General features: G+C 36.4%; 1 long non-coding RNA gene across 1 annotated transcript; it reads right to left on the bottom strand.

The window, feature by feature from the left end:
• Positions 1-1,447: 1,447 nt before the first annotated feature.
• LOC139081784 (uncharacterized) lies at positions 1,448-2,887 on the bottom strand. Its single transcript, XR_011537098.1, has 2 exons — positions 2,759-2,887; positions 1,448-1,650 (listed from the first exon to the last, which is right to left on the bottom strand). It is a non-coding gene; the product is annotated as an uncharacterized lncRNA (long non-coding RNA).
• Between the last annotated feature and the right edge of the window lie 17,641 nt (positions 2,888-20,528).

Below are 20,528 nucleotides of genomic sequence, written 5' to 3'. Positions count from 1 at the left end.
AAACTAGCTAATTGGAAAGGAACACATTTGAAAATCATCAATGCCTCCGAGGAGCTGCAGGAAAGATACTCCATGTTGAGACAAGTAACTGATGGCTGTTGTGCCCCTCTCTCCTTCAGACTTGCTGGACCACTGCACTTCGGCGATAACTCATAATGAGAAATGTGACAGAAACAGAAGATGGATGACATTCAATGATTTGGGCTGAATCAATAATCATGTGGATCCTGCACTGGACAAGGTCTCCAGTCTTCACTCTTGTCTTTAATAGCCAACAAAAGCTTGAGCCCAATTCTTTATCTGTGAGAATGTCATAACTTTTGTTGAGTTTTCCTCCCTTAATGTTTCTAAAATGCTCAGTGACTGCTTACCGGTTCTTCAGATTACTTCTAATCACTACTTGCTCTGTGCCACCCCTCCAGATGGTTTGGGGAAAGAATCAAGGGGATGTAGAAGTAAATTATGTGTTTTGAGGGAGAGAAAAGTGTCAAAGATGATGTTCAGATGATTTAAGCTACTAGGTAAATGATTTGACTGAGACAGGTAATATAGATTGGAAGTAGGGGTTGGAGTGGGGAAGATGACACATTAAGTTCTAGATATATTGGTTTTGAGATGCCTGAGAGACATAGTGAATTTGGCATATTTGTAAGACATCCAAGTGGAAATATAAAGAGTTGATTTTATTAAAATGTGTCTGAAAGCGAGGAGAGAAGTCTAACTTTGAGATGTCAACTCAACAGGCTATAAATTATGGGCAAAGCAATAGGATTTATAAATATATTGGATAAATTATCACTTCACTAATGAAGTAAAGAACGTCTCAAATCATCATAGCCATTATCAGGCTCACCGATTAAATAATACTTAATACATTCCTTTGACAAGAACCATCACCAATATTTTTTAACATTGTTCAATAAGTTGTTTACAGTGATAATAGCTAAGAAAATTAAATGAAGAAATATTAAGAAAATGACTTCAACTTATCATTATTTGCCTTATCATTTTCAAGAATAAACTGGAATTTTACGGGAAATACACAACTAATTTAAAAACCCTGTATCAGTCTGCTTGGTCTGCCATAATAAAATAAGATAGATTCCTGGGCTTAAACAACAGAAATTTGTTTTCTTAGAATTCCGGAGGCTTGAAATTCAAGATCGAGGTTCTAAGTGATTCAGATTCTGATGAAAGCTCTCTTCCTGGCTTGTAGGTGGTCATTTGCTCACTATGTGCTCACATGGCCTTTCTTTATTGTGTGCATGCGGATGGAGAAAGACAGGACAGAGAGAGTGCTTCCTCTTCTGATAAGGACATCAGTTGTATTGAATTGGGGCCTCACACTATGACCTCACTGAACTTTGAACACCTCCTTAAAGGCCCAACTCCAAATACTGTCACACTGAGGGTTGAGGTTCCAACATAATTTGGGAGGGTACATAACTCAGTGCATAACTGAATTTTATTGTAAAATATAAAATGAGACATGAATAATTGGAATCACATATCTTGTTCCTGGTGATAAATCAGTTTTTAAAAGATAACAACTCTCCTCAGAATAAGGTGTACATACTCATAATTCCAATCAAAAGTCCAACTAGCTATTTTATAACATTTCTTCTTTCTTCGAGTAGTTTTTTGGTGAGACTAAAAACAAAAGCAAAGAAAAGCTGATTAGTTATTTTCTTAAAATATTCATACCTTGTAGTTTACATAACGTAATACTCTTATAGCACCTTACAATTGGTAAAGTTCTCTTCACATTGACTATCTTTCATAATCCTTAAGGCAATCCTCTTTTTTTTTTCTTTTTTTGGTGAGGAAGATTGGCCCTGAGCTAACATCTGTGCCAATCTTCTTCTATTTTATATGTATTTTATATGTGGGATGCTGCCACAGCTTGATGAGTGGTGTGTGGGTCTGTGCCTGGGATCCGAACCCGCAAAGCCCCGGCCGCCAAAGTGGACTACAGACTTAACCACTATGCCACCAGGCCAGCCGCAAGCCAATCCCATTAAAACATTATCCCAAAGGAAAAGTACTCTTCAATGAAATTGTGAGAAAAAATGGCTATTAAATGGAACCCTCAATTCCTATATGATAAACAGTAATAATAATTAACTCAGAAGAAAATCCATTCAACATGTAAAAACTACAAACAAATTTACCTCAGTATTAGCATATTTTTCTAATGTATGTGAAAATTTCAGATGTAAATTTTTTCCCTTTCCTCAACCTGGTCAATATCAAAGACAACAATAATGTGCTAAGTGAAGTATTATATTGAGTTTGTAGATACAACTGACTTGGTTCTGCTCACTAAACATCTCATAAACTGTGAGTAAATTGAAAGCAACACTTCAGTTTAGTAAAATTAAAAAAGGGGAAAAATGCAAAGAGAATAAAAGGGTTCAAGTCTCATGAAGTCAGTGGCAGCCTCTCTCTTTGACAATGAGGAACCAAAAATTTCATGACAGGGCCGGCCCAATGGCATAGTGGTTAAGTTCGCACGCTCTGCTTCTGTGGCCCAGGGTTCCCCAGTTTGGACCCTGAGCCTGGACCTACACACCACTTATCAAGCAGTGCTGTGGCAGCATCCCACATAGAAGAACTAGAAGGACTTGCAACTATGATATACAACTATGTACTTGGGTTTCGGGAAGAGAAAAAAAGAGGAAGATTGGCAATGGATGTTAGCTCAGGGCCAATCTTCCTCAGCAAAAGCTTAAAATAAATAAAGTTTCCTGACACTTACTTCAATATTTTTCTAACTTAGTTGTCCTCCTGACTCCTCCATATCTCCTACCTAGTAAGCATATCTGCAAACGACAGCAGCCCAATTCATGATCATGTTTCTGTTTAAAACTCCAGGAGACGGAATTCTGGATCTGTGTAGCCAGGATACCATGTGAAGTAAAAGGTTCTATGGAGGCGCATCACCACTGTAACTACACTTAGCACATCAAAACTTCCACTTTGCAAAGATTTCTGAATACATTCCCACTAACAGCCATATTATGAGATCATATTCCCCTGGAACTACCCAGTTCGCACTAAAGGGAGGGAAAGTATTGCAGTTCTAGCTCTTGGGGGTAATTCGGAAGAAAGCCATGCATACATCAGCTGTTAGAATGCAGTTCAATCTAAGCCAAAATAGTGTTTTTTTGAAGTAGCAAGTTAAAAGTCTGTGCCAATGACAGCATAGTTTGAAGGGACATGGAGAAGATATCAGTGTTCCGGCTCGGTAGCTGAGGATGCCAAGAGTTCCACTCTGAAATTCACCTAATATCTACCTATTTCTAATTATGAGCCATTTTCCAGGTCATTTTAACTGGCAGCAAATTATTTTGTGAAACCTGTTACAAATTCCCTTTCACTGCAGATGATACAGTGAGTGGGAGAGAAAAGAAAGGAGGCATTTTGAGTCAAATTATATAGTGAATTTAAAAACTGCAGTATGTCAGTATGTCGAAAAAGCACAAAGGAGATTTTGGAGAGAAGTTAAAAATAAGAGGACATGGTTATCTGAAAAGTACAGAGAGGTTTCTCTCACTCTTCAATTTATAATCTGTGTAACTGATCCAAATGTTCTTTTTCTCAGACATGCCCTTTTCTTTCTACTTCCTTCTCTATAAGATCTGGCTCAAATGTCATCACTTCCAGGAAGCTTTCTGACTACTTCCATGTCACCTCCAACAGCAGCGGAATAAACTGTTTTCACTTTCATACTCTCTTACACTTTCAGACGTCTTGTTCCTTGTAATGCACTTATCCACCCTTAAGCATTGTCTATGGTCAGGCTTAGCTGAGGAAACTCAAGGAAGTGTAGCCGTCTCCATTAAGAAATTTAGTCTGGTGGGAAGATAGACACACAATAAAACTAATTTGATTAGCGCTATGGCGTGTAACAAGATCTTATGGCGGTACCCCTGTTCCACCCTGACTTTGGAAAGAGGAATAAAAGCTGCCTAGGGAAGATTTCATCCAAGCAGAGTTTCCAAGTATGAGTTAGAATGAGTCCAATGATGAATGATGGTAAACAGCATTTCACAGAGCTGAAAGAGGATGTGTGAACTGAAAGACAGGGAGGGAAAATAAAGACAACGAGACTCTTATTATATGTTTTGACAATGTATTTTACTCAATGGTTGGTGTGTCTATTACCTGACTTTGTTATGAGGTCTTTGCATTCACATTTTTTTTTTTTATCCCAGTGCTTAGCCCAATGTTCTCTACCCACGAAATGTTCAACCAATTTTGTTCAAATGAATAAATCAATAGCAGGAGTAACTGCAAAAATGGTTGAAGGTGAGACATGTCAATATATTTAAGAAGGGTAATTTGATTTAGCTTATATGGTATTATGCACAAATCAGGCTTTTTAAAATCTTTTTAAATTAAGACAGGTCTTTATGGAGGAAAAAAAACTTCCAAAGCCTGCAAGGAATTTCGCTGTATGTCAAGTCAGATCTGATGAACCACGATGAAACAACAGAAATCTTTCCAGTAACAGAGACTATCTTTCTCCTTCTTGGACCATCTAATAAGGTCACTCTAGCATTCCACAAAGTCATTCTGAGATTCATCACTGTATGATAGATGCATATTGAACATGAGAGCTGTGAGATATTCAAAGACTTTGCATTTATAATTAAACTAAAGTATGACTCAAAAAGAGATTTTTTCAAAAGTGGATTGCTTATACACATTTCTCAGGGATCAAGCACAGTGAATCTCATAGCTTTTTTTCATTTTCATGGAAGATAAGGAAAGTTTATATTTTACATTTTATGAACCACGTTTAACAAGAGCAGGAGTTTCATTCATTGCTTTGGGGCAATTATTTTCAATCAGTTATAGGGCACAGAAACAGTAATACCTCAATTTTGAAAAGTTATGTCACTGAGCAAAGTGAAATTACATAAGTTCTAATCTGTAAAATAAAAACAGTAAATTAATATTATTATTATCATTAGTCCCAAATGGACCAGGTTAGTTAATCAGTGATCACTGACCTTGGATCCCACCAAGTAGAAAAGTAACTCAAGGCTCACCTCCACCAACAGGTGAGAGCAGGATCAGCATCCTGCAACAAAAGATCAACCTTATCTGCTCTTAAAAGTTTTACACTTGTGCTAGAAGTACTAGCCTGGGCAAACAGGAAAAAAAGAGAAATACGAGGAATCCAAATCGGAAAGGAAGAAGTAAAATTATCTCTGTTCACAGGTGACATGATTTTATATGCAGAAAACCCTAAAAGACTCCACACAAACACAAAAAACTTAGACCTAAGAAACAAATTCGGGAAAGTTGCAGGATACAAAAATCAACACACAAAGATCAATTGTATTTCTATATACTAACAATCAACAACCTGAAAAGGAAATTAAGAAAACAATCCCATTTACAATAGAGTCAAAAAGGATAAAATACTTAAGAATAACCTCAAGCAAGAAGGCAAAAGACTTGTACACTGAAAACTACACAAAATTGCTGAAGGAAGTTAAAGAAGACACAAATAAATGGAAAGGCATCCTATATTCATGAATTGGAAGATTTAATATTGTTAACATGCCCATCCTACCTAAAGTAATCTACAGACACAATGTAAGTCCTCTCAAAATCTCCACGACCTTTTTTTAAGAAATAGTAAAAGCATCCTAAAATTGATATGGAGTCTCAAAGGAGCCTGAAGACCCTCAAGAGATCCAAAACAATCTTGAGAAAGAAAAACAAATGTGAAGGACTCACATTCCATGTTTGCAAAACATGTTACAAAGCTACAGTAGTCAAAACACTACGGTACTGGTGTAAAGCTAAGCACACAAACCAGTGAAATAGAGGAGAGAGCCCAGAAATAAACCCTCACATATATGGTCAACTGATCTTCCACAAGCGTGCTAAGGCTACATGATAGGGAACGACAGTCTCTTCAATGAGTGGTGCTGGGAAAACTGGATATCCACATGCAAAAGAGTGAAGTTGGACCTTACATTACACTATATATAAAAATTAACTCAAAATATACATTATATACAAAATTAAGTAACTAAAATTCAAGACCTGAAACTATGAAACTCTTAGAAGAAAAAAGGAGAAAATCTTCATGACATTGGGTTTGGCGATGGTTTCTTAGATACAGGAACAAAGCACAAGCAATAAAAGCAAAAATAATTGAATGGGACTACATCAAACTAAAAAGCTTCTGCACAGCAAGGGAAACATTCAACAGGGTGAAAAGGCAACCTACAAAATTAGCGAACATGTTTTAAACCATGTATCTGATAAAGGGTTAATATTCAGAATGTGTACAGAACCCCTACAACTCAATAGCAACAAAACAAATAGCCCAGTTAAAAAATAGGTGAAAGATTTGAATGGACATTTCTCCAAAGATGATATATAAATGGCTACGAAGCTTATGAAAAGATACCCAACATCACTAGTCATCAAAGAAAGGCAAGTCAAAACCACGAGATATCGCCTCACACCTGTTAGGATGGTCACTATAAAAATAAATAAATAAATAAAACAAAAGGACTAGTATTGGTGAGAATGTGGAGAGACTGGAACTGTTGGTGGGAATGTAAAATGGCATAACCTGTTATGTAAATTAATATGGAGGTTCCGAAAAATATTAAAAATAGAACTGGGGCCAGCCAGGTGGCGTAGAGGTTAAGTGTGCACGTTCCACTTCTGTGGCCTGGGGTTTGCTGGTTCAGATCCCAGGTGCGGACATGGCACCATCTGGCACAGCATGGCTTGCCACATATAAAGTAGAGATAGGGGTCCCACATATAAACTAGAGGAAGATGGGCAGGAATGTTTTCTCAGGGGTAGTCTTCCTCAGAAAAAAAGAGGAGGATTGGCAGCAGATGTTAGCTCAGGGCTAATCCTCCTCAGAAAAGAAAAAAAAAAAAAAATAGAACTGCCACAGAGTCAGCAATCTCACTTCTGGGTATTTATCAAAATAATTGAAATCAGTATCTTGAAGAGATATTTGTACTTCCGTATTCATTGCAGCATTATTCACAATAGCCAAGCTGTGAAAACAACCTAAATGTCCATTAATGAATGAATAAAGAAAATATGTTTTTTTAAATATATATCATGTATATATGTAATGGAATATAAATAATGAAATCCTGTCATTCGTTGGAACATTGATGAACGTTGAGGATATTATGCTAAGTGAAATAACCCTGTTGCAAAAGACAAATACTACGTAATTCCACTTATGTGAAATATCTCAAGTAGTCAAACTCTTAGAAACAGAATATAAAATGGTGGTTTCCAGAGGGGGGCAGAGGGGGAAAAGGGGAGTTGTTGTTCACTGGGTGTAGAGTTTCTGTTCTGCAAGATGAAAAAGTTGCAAAGATATGCTACATACTAATGTGCATATAGTTAACACTATTGTGATGTAATCTTAAAAAAGGTTAAGATGGTAAATTTGATGTTGTATATTTTTACCACAACAAAAAAAAGATCTCAACTTGCCTTATGGAATAAAAATTCTATATGAAATGCCTTTAATTATAGTAATAAACACAAAATAACTCTGAATTTTTTTACTTTGACCTTTTATTCAAGTCTATAAAATTTCCTCAATATTACTGAAAGCCAATGGGGAAAAATTATACAGAGAAAAACAAATGTTTGTCTTTCTCTTCAAAACTGTGAGGAAAGGCTGGTTAGGAGAAAACCCCAGGTCTATGGAGGAAAAAGACATAATTAGTTTATTCTTTCAGATCACTGGGGTCTGTCTAATAATTTCTCTCTGCTAGATCATGCCAGAAGGACAAACAGAAAAGTATTGAAATGTAAGCAATCAAACAGATCATATAAAACCTGAGATTTTCAATTTATATTCAGTAATTTTAATTGTTGATCTCCTTCTTATCTAAAAGCATATTAGTGAGTTCAAGGGATTTATCAGCTGATCAAGGAAAAGATGTAATCACGAGGTGGCACTAGGATGCGACAAGCTTTATTTGGGCCATCTTTTGACAGGTTTGCTTGTGGGGGATGTTCATAGCATGAGACCATCCGGAGGTCACCACTCAGAAGAGGAAGAGGGCAGGGGACTCCTGGAGGAGGTGGAGATCAGAAAGGGGACTCACATGTCTAGATGATGTCGCTCAACAGCAAGACCAGGTGTGTGTGGATCAGGGCACTCCAAAGGGCAACAAAGGCTTGGGGTCTTTTATAGCCTGGGTTTACCTTATCTACAGCGAGCAGATGTCAGGTGTAGTTTTGTAGGGGAGAGCAGGCAGCCCCTAAATGGCTAAAATTGGGGCTATATTTAAAATTGGCTATGTAAAATTTTGAGTTTGGCATGAGTGAGCTTTTGAACTAATGGGTCCCAGAGTGATGTGAAGAAGTAAACAGCATAGGACAATATATAAGGGGCCATCTTTAACCCATCAATACAACAGATATGTCACAAAGCATGCCCACTTAACAATAGAGAACAGGAATATAAATCAATTAAAGAAAGTCAGCAGCTTAGGAAAAAAACTGTTTCCGCTATGTGTTTTTAAATGAAGTACTATTATTTTCCAAGGAAGAAAGTATCTTATTTAGTCAACTTTGGGAAACAAAAATATTTTTTGTGACATGAAAAATACTTCATGTTTATGATGGTGTGAGTAGTCTATCCTTATGGCCTCTGGGTTTGTTTTATTTGCTTGATTGTATTGAAGCCAAATAATTTTTATCATTTTGAGATTTGAGGTTTCTTTTTTTCTGAGGAAGATTCGCCTTTAGCTAACATCTGTTGCCAATCTTCCTCTTTTTTTTTTTTTTTGCTTGAGAAAGATCAGCCCTGAGCCAACATCTGTGCTAATCTGCCTCTACTTTGTATGTGGTTCACCACCACAGCACTGACGACCAGTGATGTAGGTCCTCGCCCAGGATCCAAACCCTCGAACTCCGAGCCACCAAAGCGGAGCATGCCAAATTTAACTACTGCACCATGGGGCTGACCCCTTGAGATTTTTGAAAACCTTTTAGAAGACAAGTCTGTGGACTGTGGAAATAGATCAATTTGTGGTTCATTTTGAAACTTTGGTTCTAACTAGAAAAACTGTCCTTGAATTCACTCACTCTTTAAGGTCTCCCTCTTTGTAAACAAGATCGGTCTGTCATGAAATCAAAACATCTCTGTTTTCTAATGTGTGATTTAATACATATGTAAATTTATACTGAAAGACCAACTCAATACGCTTTAAAAATATACCGTCTTTTTTACGTAATGAGGTAACTTTCGTTAAGCAGCTTATTGCCTTTACCTTTACTTTTTTGCTGTTCTCTGAACTCAGCTAATTAACTACGAACTACAAATATGCACTTTTTCCCAGACATAAACTTTATTATGTGTAGGGATGGTTAAAAAAGAAGTGTACTACATTTGTGAATATTTAAGACATTTAATATATAATGACATTTAAGAGCTATGATAAAATATTATTGTGACAGTGTTTTTTAAAAAAATGTCATCCTATGTGGGCTATCCATCAAGGGTGGTCATTAGGTTACATTCTGTAACTGATAATATTATAATTTCAATAATACAGGAAAAGCAACCTTATTGTCTTTATACGAACACAGTTGTACATTGGAAACAAATGAGAGAAAGTAGTTCAAATATAAATTTAAGAAAATTCCATATGCCAATATACTGTAAAGGATGATCTTATCTAATAAAATGCCTTGAGTCCTTCTAGAGCCATATTTAGCACATCCCGTCATTTCTAATAAGTATTTAGAGCACTGCATCCTGGAGACAGCTGAAATTAGAGAATTCTGAAACCTTAAGCAAAAGCAGTTAACCCCAATCAAGTCTCAATAATTAATATCAGTAGTTGGCAGCTGAGCTTGGATGTCATCACATATTATAGATGATGAGCCTACAGTGAATTAGATCCTGTGGTTGATGAGATTATTTTCCCCATGGTTAGGAAACATATTTCATACCTTATTTTACCACCAGGTGTGTGGCTTTCACCACTACTGCAACTGGGCCACTGTTGGGATTCATATAATTAGTAAAAGTGTAAGTTGGGAGAAGTTGGCAGTGTAAACTTCAGCCATTCCAAAGTGAAATTCCAAACCTAATTGAGGCCTGATGGTTGTCAGCAGCTTCCATGATCAAGTTGAAAATCCTCTCCTCTGCCGAGCTGTGCTATCTTTGGTCGGCTCTTCTATCTCGCAGGGATTAGCCGTGTGCGTCCTCCCAGCCTCACTTCTCTTGGCAGCCTTCACTTTTAAACTCAAGACTTCTGGAGGTCACACTTTCTGTTGCTAGGCTTTTTTCATTTGGAAAACTTTTTAGAATTTATTGTGAGACCACCTTGGATGTTAAGATATTTGTGTAAGATTTAGCTAACACTGAAGACCTTGATGTGCAGGTGGAAACCCTGAATTCTGTCAATCATTGAACGTGGCTGAATTTATTTTTCCAGTTTCAGTATGGATCACCTTACTTCATTTTCCACTTTTGTAAACTATGAAGAGAAAGCAAAATGCTCAACGAAAATATAAGAGCTAATTGGGGTAGCCACACATAACTTACTTATCCTATCTTCTTTCTTTACAACGATTTTTTGTTAGTGGTGCTAGTTTTATCGTCTTTTTCAAAAGCCTTATCAGTTCTATGGACAAGGCATATCAGTTGTAAAAATTAAATATTTAACCAACTGTGAAGTCAGTCTGGTTATGAAAGCCCTTTAGACTAGCACTTAGTCTGCATTCAAAGTGTGATTCGAGAGAAGTATGTTTAATTTTAAAGCAAATACATGAATAACTTTTCCAGGTTTCTAACATCTGGATAATATAACCCAGTGATTGGATTAAAAAGGTTTGTCTGAGAAAGAGTGAAGTCCTAGCTTTGAATGCACGAGGAACTCAGGATCTTAAGAAGACTGAGCTTGCTTATGGTTAAAGTTTCAGAGATGTACAACCCCCTCGCCCCTTTGATCTCCTCTGTTCCTCCCATCTCTCTCACTCCCATTCCCCTCATCCTCCACCCCACTCCAAGGCAGTAGTAGATCCAAGCACGGCAGGGCAGAGGAGTCACATAGACTTACTTCTTTAAGAGGCTGGTTCAGCCTGACCCAAGGTAAGCACCCAGGATCCATGAGGAATGAAAGTAAATATGGGTTTTTCTATATCCAAATTAAAAAGAATGCAGTGATAGGAAGCATGGGTCAATAAAGAATGATTTTTAAAGGAGAATATTTCCTCTTTTCTAATTTAATATTTAATTCCATGTATATTCTTTCCGAACATGCCTAAAATAAGGGTAAAATACATTGAATACATTCATAATAGGCTAGAAACACACACACAAAAATTTTACTCTACTTTGTTACAGTATTGAAATGTAAGCATGCATTTAAGCTGTAAGGAAATTATGTACTCAGAACCAAAAACAATTTATATTTTCAATATGTAAATGTTAAATACAAGAGCATATGTAAACAGCTGGATTACAATTATTTTAGTCCTCCTTTCTGGATAATTTAGGATTAAACCAACAAAGCACCTACTATGCACAGATTGTTGCTTTGAGCCCTGTATAGACTAGGAAAAGCAAGCAAAGTGGTTCTCATTCTCAAGGTGTTCACCTGGAGGATGACCAGGTGAAAATGTAAATGACAGGAAACATTTAAGTGGATTCAAGAAGAACATGATATTGTTTGACATCACAATGACTCACTGACAAATAAGCTGCACAGAGAGAAATTCAATAAAGGTTCAGAAGGTCAGAGGGTCACAAGAGTTTACAACTCATGCAGGTACAGGGGACGTAAGTGTTGACCAGTCTTGAAGGTCAGGAAGATTTATATGGTCAGATGGGAGGGGGAGAAAATGCTAGAAAATGCTAGTAATCCAATATCCCATCTCTGACAGCAGAACATTTTGTTCTGTTTTCAACAGAAAAGATCTTTCAAATGACCAAATCTTCAAAGCCTAAATTTGTAATTACTAGTTAATTTCATTACAGCAGGGTCCCCTGAGAAAAGTGATGTATTTTAAATCCAAAAGACCTCACTGCAGAGCTTATTACTAGCATTTTACCAGCCAGAGGACTTGAAAACTTCTTCTAACCCTTACTGACCTTCAGTTTCTGTAATTGTAAAGTAAAGATACTAAACATGACTAGCAGAGATGACTCAATGTTGCCCTGAGGCTCTGGTGAAACATTCGAAATGAACATGCACTTGAGGTGTAAACACAATAAAATGTTGCAAACTGTTTTTAAGGAAAATATCCCTGCCCACTTGGGTAGTGAATTATTGCTATTGTCATGATATAGAAATATTGAGATATAAATATTGAAATCTTTTATTTATTCTTACCAACACTATTCAATCCATGTCAAGCAGTGCAATGATTTTGTCTATAAGGTGTAGATAATTTTCATTTTATAATGATTATTTTTTCAAAACGACAAAGAGGAGAATGACAAGTGAGCATCCTGCTGTTGATCCGTCCAGCCACAGGGTGTCATTCTAGTAGTACAGATTAGCTTGTGTTGAAGCAATACTCTGGCAGCAGGTACCAAGCACCACGTCATATTCAGTATATTAAATAAATAGTGAAAACCCTCAACTCTTACCCAAATTTAATACTTAATTGTTATACTCAGCATTAAGTGCAACATTAGATATTTTCATGGATCTATTTTGTAATTTTAAATGATTTTATCTTTAGAATAAAATATGAAGGCCTCAAACAAAAATTTCTGGAGTTGACATAACTTCAGTGAATTGAATTAGTCATTGTTTGCCTTGGGAGTATCGTGAGAGAACTACGCAACAGTTACCACTCTCCTATATTCAGAGTTGTAAGGAAAAGCAAGAAAGTTGACTAAGAACTACATTTATAAAAACATTTCTCCTTTAAAAATTTGTTTTCATTTATTACATGAAACTATTAAACTTTGTCCTGCCAGTTCCTGATTCAAGTAAAATCCATGTAAGTTTGATGTAGTTAATTTATGCTGAACCTGCAAAACTTTTCAGCCCAGATTTAACACAGACTCTGAAACTACAGTCTTATCCAAATCAGTGTGAACTTGGTACTAGGTAGCCCACATTGGCTTCTGCTTTATTTGGTGCAACTCATTAATCTGAAAAAGGGTAGTTTTAAACATGTAAGGAAACAAGGTGAAAATGGCTTAGAAAAATCCCTATGATCATTAAAACAGTGACAGATTAGGGTTAATAAGAGGTAGTATTAGACTGATACTTAAATCTCCTTTGTCTAGCCACTGGTAATTTGGGGAGACTTAAGCCTCTATCAGAAACTTGAGATGGAAACTCCCTCATGCCTGCTTATATTGTCTGCCCAGCCAATTACCTTGTGTAGAAAACAGATAAATGTTTTATTCACTCATTTAGCAGACTTTTTGGAGATACTTTGCCACAATAGAGAGAAAACCAGACACGATTCTTGCACTCATTCTGCTAGCCTTTAGTGAGTGAGAGAGACGTGAATCAAATAACCACACAAGACATAACGTTCCAACACGGTTAGTGCTAAGAAAGAGAAGTACACCACAGTGCTAGAAATGCTCATGTAATTGGGGAATTTACCTAGTCATGGAGATCAGAAAAGGATATCCTGTGTAAGCCAGGGGAGAACTAGGGTGTGATCAGTGAGTAATAGTTAGCAGTCAGATAGAGGTAACGTCTGAAGCCCTGTCCGGAAGACAGCATGGCAAGCTCCAGGAACTGAGGAAGTTTGGGTTGCTGTGCATTGGCAGTGCAAAAAATGTGGTGCAAGAAGGCTGAGGTGGGAGTCGGGAAGTTGTGTCAAGGATTTGGTCTTTCGTCTCTGGTCTTTATGCTAAGAGCAAGAGGAAGCCAATGGAAGGTTCTAAGCAAGAGCAAGGATGGAGGAGGGGAAAGAGGTGACTATTCCAGGATGAGATTTGTGCTTTATGAAAGATTATTCTGATTTTAGGATGCAAAAGTGATTCTAGGGAACCTAGTTAGGAGCTAGAGGATGGGATCTTGGATTAGAGAAGTAAAAGTTAAAAACTGAAACCAAAGAATGGACTTGAGACATCCAGAAAGAAATCCCTTTTCTATTTATAGACTCCATCTGGGGATAGATTTTTGGTTTCATCACCTTAATGGTTGGCGAGACATCATCCAACAAAAGAAGTTGGCTCAAGGGCCTAAACCCTTCAACCACCACCCCAAGGAGAGTAAAAGGAGATTTCCTGGTGTTATGATCTGTACTTTAATGATTTATGCTTATGTTTAGATATATATCACCACATGCTCCTCCAAAAATTATTACCCCGATTTAGACTTCTGCAAAAAGTGTAAGGGAGTTCCAATTTTCCCACATTCTTGATAACTTTGAGAACTGTCAATCTTTTTCATCTTTGCTTATAAAACTTGGTTAAAAAAATCTCGTATTGACATTTCTTCACTTATCAAGGCAATTGAACGTATTTTCACATTTATTAGCTATTTCAATGAATTGCCTATTTGTGTCATTTGTCCAGTGCTTCTGCAGTATTTGTCTTTTTCTGAAAGATTTATAAGAGCTCTAGTCTTTATGTATTTTTCAATTCATCTTCCTGTTTGTTTACTAAGAACAAGTTAAGGGTCTCTGCTTACTCTCAAACTATACTCAATCTTACAGCTTCTGCTCCCTCAAAATTTTCAGTTTACTTGTAACTTCAGCTAGTTCACGGCCACTAGGACCCATTATCAACTCTCAGTACGGTTACCAGATTTAGCAAATAAAATTATAGGGCGCCTAATTCAATTTGAATTTGAGATAAACAACACACAATTTTTTAATATGAGCATGTCCTACACAATATTCTGGACCTACAATACTAAGAAGTGATGTATTTATCTGAAATTCAAATTTCATGGACTATCCTGCATTTTTGGGGGGGGCAACCTTATCTTCGTTTTGACTTCATTTGTCATTACAAGCTGCCTAATTCACTCTATATTCTAAAGAGAAAGAATTATATTATTCTAGACTATCTCAGTTTGAACAGAGAACTCTTATAAGGTTAGTTTACAAGCTGCAGGCTTGCTAATGGATTGATCGCTTTTGGGTGAGTCATCCATGGCAGCTCTGAGGCTGAGGGGAGTAGCAAGGGGTCACTCCCATCGATCGGAAGAGGAGTTTCTCTCAGAAAAGAATGGAAAAGTTACACGCCCCAGGACTATTAAGTTTAAAAAAGTCATCTTCTCTTTTGGCACTTTTCGATAAATCTTGGGAATAGTTTTAAAACATCAATCATATTTATTTTGATTTTTTGAGCTTTAAAAACAATTCTATCATTTGGAAAGGCCCTACTTCACATATCTAGGTATTTCAGAAAAATCAAGCATAGCTTTGGTGGGCTAAATAACGCCCCCTAAAGATTTCCACCTCCTAATCCTTGCAATTTTCAAATGTGTTACCATAGGTGGCGAAAGGGACTCTGCAGATGTGATTAAGTAAAAGATCTTGAAGTGGGAAGATTATCCCGGATTATCCAGGTGGGCCCAATGTACTCACAAGGATACCTATAAGAAGGAGACAGTAGAATTAGAATAAGAGAAGGTAATATGTTAACAGAAGCAGAGTCAGAGAGACAGTGGTCGATGCTACGCTGCTGGCTTTGAAGATAGAGGACATGATTATGAGCTGAAGAAGGCAGGCAGCCACTAGAAGCTGGAAAAGGCAATGAAATGATTCTCTCCTCAAGCCTCCAGAAGGAATGCAGCTCTTCTAACACCTTGATTTTAGCCCATAAGACCCATTTTTGGTTTCTGACCTCCAGAACTGTGAGATTATGTGGGTGGGTGATTTTAAGCCACTACGTTTGTGGTCATTTGTTACAGCAGCAATGGAAACCCAATACAATGACCACGCTCAGAATATTTTTCAGGTTTTCTTGAATATCAGAACATTGCATTCACTATAAACAAAAGTACGATAGAATGAAATCTTAATGATGTTATTCCCTTCATTGCTTATATTATTTTAACCACTGTATTTTTGCCTATTTAAAGAAAACCAATGTATGAAAATAGAATTTCTATAAAAGAATAACTTTTAATACTTTGTGCTCTTCCATCACATATCAATTGAAATGTGGCAAACCAATAAATTTTGCTGTAAAGATACACTTTTTCATATTTGGTTTTCACTATTAAATGTTATCCAAGGGTAACTATTTTTGAAGTATTACGAAATTTAGATTATATTTCCAGAATATGTACCCCAATTGTTTTTAAATCTCACACTTCTCTTCTAAAGATTTATGTACATAGAATAAAGTGTAGTTAGTTTGAATATATATGACTTTTTGAAAATAAAGAAGAGTAAATATTAAAATGCTGTATTTTGAAAAGAATGTGTTGAGTTTCTGCCGTACAAAGACACTCACGTTTGAATATTCTATTTCAGGAAATTGTCATATCTTATCTTCTGTTTTGCATTCATTTACAGTAACATGCTTTAAAAACAGTTTCAGAGAAAAAAATTATATGTGACAACTATACTGTTGTATTCCTAATAAAACAGAAAAATTACATGTTACAAAGAGCCATAATTACAGGGAGTTTCAGAAGATATATTTGAAAAGGTCTAGTGGATTAGTCTTTAAAATGGTCCAGCTGCTGGTGAGTTTGGCTTTAATGTTAGGTTAGATATATTTTCAAGTACAACACATTTGGTTACCAAGCATATCATGGTTGATCCAAACAATTCTACGTTTACAATACTACATAGTTTGGTACTATGGAATTTTAAAAAAAACTGTTTTCTTAGCAGCAAACTCTTTCTTTTTTGAAATTTATTTTAGACGATTTTGAGAACTGCATATATGGTATGAATGTGTTTTTCCCCTCAAGAATGTTTCCATTGTAGAAACTGAAGAATTCCTAAGATATTTAGTTGGTTAGTAAGTTAGTAAATATTTTGAATAACACTGATTGATTCCCTATGTAATAGACACCATGATAACACATGTTAATTCTTGTAATGACCTTGTGGCGCATGTATTCATTACACACATAAGGAAAATGAGGCTGACAGAGTTTAACTTGCCCAAAGCCTGTGATTTTAGCAAATATGTATTTCTATCTCAGCTCTCAATAATATTCTGAATTACACTTTGTGAGTATGGTTTAACCATGATCCTTATGTAGATATAAGTATTATAATTACAGTATTTAAGCTATTAAATCTTTTCATTCAGCAGAATATTATCTACCTTAAATAGTAGTATGTAATAGTCAGTGATGTGAGATTATGCTGTGTAACAAATAATGCAAAAAAAAATCTCAGTGGGATTGTTTACTGCTTACTCAGGTGCAATCTACTTTGGATTCGTATATTTCTCCAGGGCAACTGCCCTTTGTTTGTTTAACATTCCAGCCTGCTCTGTGTATAATTTTGTGTTTTCTTTACCATAAAATCACGCACAAACATACATACACAGAACCCTAAAGTACACTATATAAGGGCCAAGAAAGGAAATGAAAAGCAAGGGGACGAGAGAGATTAATAAAAAAGGGATTTAATGATAGTTTTTTCTCAGCTGAAAAAGTAAAGGTCAAGAAACAATGACAAAAATCTGTAAAAGCACAACAGTACACATAAAAACTAGAGACTGTTGCATAAATATCAAAATGCCCATTAAATTAAACAAGATATTTAAGATAAATAAGCAATAGAAAATGTGGTTTAAAAAAGGAACTTACTATCCTAAGAGGTTGCCACTGATAAAAAATATGAAGGAGAGTCAAACCAGTTTGAGCAAGTTCTTGAATAATAAAGCCTTGAATAACTTCTGAAGTAAACTAGAATATAGCTAAGTTTGAAAACTGATTTCAGATAAGATAATCAGGCCTTCAGGAGCCTGTCCCATGAAGTTGCTTTTGGCTAAGAAATTTAGGCTTGATAGGCTGTGTCTGACCCAGTGTAATTCTTCATTCCTATCTAATTAGCCTCGAGAATGCTATCTCATTTCTTTCTTCTGTTACAATGTCTTTTTTTTCCTTAGATCTAAATTTAATAGAAAAATCTGCGGAGTGTACAATGTGTTGTTCACATCTACATGTCTGTCTTACTCCCACGTACATACACATAATAGCTGAACAGTTTCAAAAAGAATTCAGGAATTTAAAGTTTTAACTCTAGCACGACCACAGATTTAGGATACCATTCACTCTCTTTTCTTTCTTGTTTTGATCCTTTCTCTTTTTCTTGTACCTGACAGACTTCACTTAAAAAACTCAAATTAAAAAGAAAATAGCGTTGGCTGTTTCATCATTATTTCTTATCTCCACCTAAGGTGAATAAAACCAACACATGGAGGAAATTTGCATCAAAGCAGAATAACTAAGAAGAGAGAAAGCATGTTGCACTCTTTATTGAGGTATTTATGTATAAAACTAGGAAGAAATATTAAAACTCCACATTCTCTACTGCTTGGATTAAGTTCTCTTAGTGTATATGACCAGTATTTCGTCAGCTTGTCAAAAATATGTTAATGTAGGTATAATAAAAGATGTAATCTGCATGCCTTTAATGTTGTATTTTATCTTAAAACATAAATGTCCATTCAGTCAAAATCTTTTGTTGATATGCCAAGGTCTGATTCAGGTACATTTTTCTGATTGAATAACCCTCTATTTCTAGTTTCACTTTCTTTAAACTAGAACAAGAACTTAATATATGTTTTAAGCAACACAAGTATGGGATCCTTCTGTATTTTTCCCCAATGTTTTCTGGTTGTCTTTTCCACACCTAATTCATGAGCCTTGAGTTTTTGTTGTTGTCGTTGTCATCATTGTTTAGCAATTAGCTCATCTACAGTAAGTAAAACTCTTTAGGTAACCAAACTCCTCAAACCCTATGTTTTCATTATGTAACAAAATTTAACTGAATATTATCCCCATTAAGAAAATTTCTGTAACATTGTATGTAGGTTTTATGACTTTCAAGTCATAGACAAATACGTAACTCTTCGTGTCGATTCACTTATCGCCCCTTTACCTGAAATGTTCTGCCCTCAGGTATGCACAGGTGTTCCCCCTCACTTCCTTCTGGTCTCTGCTGAAATAGCAACTCTAGAGAAAGCCTTCCTCACCAGGCCAAAGTTAGCTCCCACATAACTGTCTATCCCTTATCCTGATTTGTTATTCCTTATAGTACTTAATACCATCTGATAGTGTTCTATTTTTATTTGCGTATTTTCTATGTTTCTCCACCCGCCCTAGAATCAAAGCTTCAGGAGTGCTGGTTTTAGGACTGTTTCTTCTTTCCAGTGCTGTGTCCTAGTGCCTAGAAAAGTCACTGATTCATAGCAGATGATCAAAAATATCTGTTGAACTGATACATGAAATAATCTTGAGCCCCCATTTCTGCTTAATAACAGAATAAATAATCTTGGTACTTCCAAGTAAATGAGGATAAATTTAGTATTTTAACAATCATTCCTGATTTAAACTTAGTCAGATTCGTGGATTCCTCCCTCTTGTCACTTGTTCTCAGGATGGCATCTCAAATCTGGTTACGCATAAGAGGATGGGCTTGCATGCTTTTGCAGTGGAGGAGAAGGTGCCTCATCCTTTGTAATTCTGCACTGGCACCCAGTGAGATGGAAAAATCTCACCTGACACTTGATCTTGGTCCTGTTTTTCTTTTGAAGCTTCTAGTGATGTCTGAGATCTGCCATGATCTTTGATTAACCAGTATTGACTGTCAGGCTCCTTTGGGTCTGCAGACTACTTCTATGATTGGGGATAAAGAGCAGAATAGTAGGCACAGAAAACCAAAGGAAACTCAGAGGTCCACAAAGGAGGAAGTTTTCCGAGGCCCTTTCAGGAACAAACAACCATGTTTCCATTTATAATTTGATGCTCCCGCTTCACTGTGCAGTAGGTTTATGACGGCTTCACCCCAGGGTTCCAAGAAGGAAATGGGGCATAAATGCTCCCAGTTCTTAGATCTGAAGGTCGCTATCATTTCCCACTTTGGAACTTGGCTTAAGATCCCTTGTCAGGAATCCTTAATAAGCGTGATCCAGTGTTATCTGTCCCCATCGTCCCTTTATCTCCCACCACATGGACAAGTATTTCTAGTATTCTCTTACATCAACAGAAATTTTAAGAACCTGAGGCCTTCATGTTCCTAGGGGTTAGAATGTAATGACCTTTTTTTCTTTGAACATATCCATCTTTTGCTTTTAAGCCTTGGCAAGACTATTTTCTATGTCATGGTTTTTAAAAGCTGGTTTGAAACTCTTGTTTTATCTGCCCAACAACTATGTCACTGAATGTCACTTTCAATAGATTGGCAGGTCTCTGAGGCACCTGGCTGAGAGAAGGGTAAAGAGCCTTCACACGTCTCAGAATTTCGTCCAGCTACATGGACTACACTCAACTGACACATACACATACATACATACACGGAGTTAAAAAAAGATTAGGAATAAAGGAAAAAAGAGGGAAGGAAAGAAAAATGGGGTGCCTCAAATTGGCTTTGTC

This window comes from Equus przewalskii, chromosome 2, assembly GCF_037783145.1.
Source record: "Equus przewalskii isolate Varuska chromosome 2, EquPr2, whole genome shotgun sequence".
In the NCBI taxonomy this organism is placed as follows: domain Eukaryota; kingdom Metazoa; phylum Chordata; class Mammalia; order Perissodactyla; family Equidae; genus Equus; species Equus przewalskii.
This window is presented reverse-complemented; position numbering and strand designations above follow the sequence as displayed.